This window comes from Cynara cardunculus (assembly GCF_001531365.2).
Source record: "Cynara cardunculus var. scolymus isolate 2C chromosome LG 10, CcrdV1, whole genome shotgun sequence".
Lineage (NCBI taxonomy): Eukaryota > Viridiplantae > Streptophyta > Magnoliopsida > Asterales > Asteraceae > Cynara > Cynara cardunculus.
In genome coordinates, this window is record NC_037537.1 from 19,573,838 (window position 1) to 19,575,163 (window position 1,326).

Sequence of the window (1,326 nt, forward strand, 5' to 3'; positions counted from 1 at the left end):
CTGTTTCGGATAACCTTAAAATCAGAGAAAAGTCTTCGAAATCGCCATCTGAAATCATCTCTTTCATTGGACTCTAATCTAACTTTGGCTACAATCTCTGTGGACGATAACTCGGTACTTGTACCACTTATTACTTGGAAAGACGACATTGGGCCGTATTGTATACTTGCTTTTCGGCCCAATTTCATTAGTTTAGAGGTGTGAAATATAACCGACCAAGTTTTTGGCGCCGCTGCCGGGGATTGGCAAGCTAAAGTTTTATTTTGAGTAAAGTAAAAGATTTGATTTTTCTTGTTCCGTTTGAATTGTTTTTAAAAGTGGTGTATGCCAAGAACGTTTCGTGGTGAATTTTTCGAATTTGATCCAGACATTGAGAGGACGTTTCACCATAGAAGGAGGGCTCAGAGAGCGTTTCAAGCTCTACTCCCTCCCAACATGGAGTTACCTGCTCCCAACAATCCGGGAACACATAATTTGGAAAACCAACCACCAATTTTTGGGCAAATACCACCATTCCAGAATTTTCACCATGGAAACCCCCATAATGAGAATGATAATAATTTGGACACCGAATCAGATCCTATTGAACACCTAAGGGCTGAAACTCCAAATATCATTAATCTGGCAAATCCCAAGAATGGAAGGATTATGGACTACGCTATCCCAGATTTTGAGCAGTTGAATTATGGGATAGTCAGACCGCACATGACCGCTCTCCATTTCGAGCTAAAACCGATCATGTTTCACATGTTACAGACTAATGGACAATTTGCTGGACTGCCCTCAGAGGACCCACATTCTCACTTAAAGTCTTTCATGGAAATCACAGATGCCTTTCTGATCCCAGGAGTGTCAAATGATGCTCTTAGACTTACCTTATTTCCATTTTCATTACGGGATCGGGCAAAAGCGTGGTTTAACTCTTTAACACCAGGATCTGTGCCATCATGGGGTAACATGGCAGAATTTTTTTTGAGAAAATATTTCCCACCAACAAGGAACGCTAAATCCAGAAACGAAATCTGTCTTTTTAAACAACTGGATGATGAAGCTGTTCCTGACGCGTGGGAAAGGTTTAAAGAGCTGTTGAGGAAATGCCCACACCATGGCATTCCGTACTGCATTCAACTCGAAACGTTTTACATTGGGTTAAGTCCCATGGCGAAACAAATGCTCGACGCGACTGCAGGCGGAGCCTTCACAGCTAGTACCTACAATGAGGGATACGAGATCCTAGAAAAGATATCAGCAAACAATGGGCATTGGGCTGACCCACGTGCCCAAACACAGAAAAAGACTGCGGGAATACATGAGGTGGATGCATAC

At 42.5% G+C, this 1,326-nt stretch overlaps 1 protein-coding gene and 1 non-coding gene across 2 annotated transcripts in view; both read right to left on the reverse strand.

Annotated features, from left to right (window-relative positions):
* LOC112520089 (F-box/FBD/LRR-repeat protein At1g13570-like) overlaps nucleotides 1-1,326 on the reverse strand; it is an 18,833-nt gene that overhangs the window by 14,848 nt on the left and 2,659 nt on the right. The window lies entirely within an intron of this gene.
* On the reverse strand, nucleotides 1,006-1,112 carry LOC112520557. The gene has a single exon (XR_003070029.1). It is a non-coding gene; the product is annotated as a small nucleolar RNA R71 (small nucleolar RNA).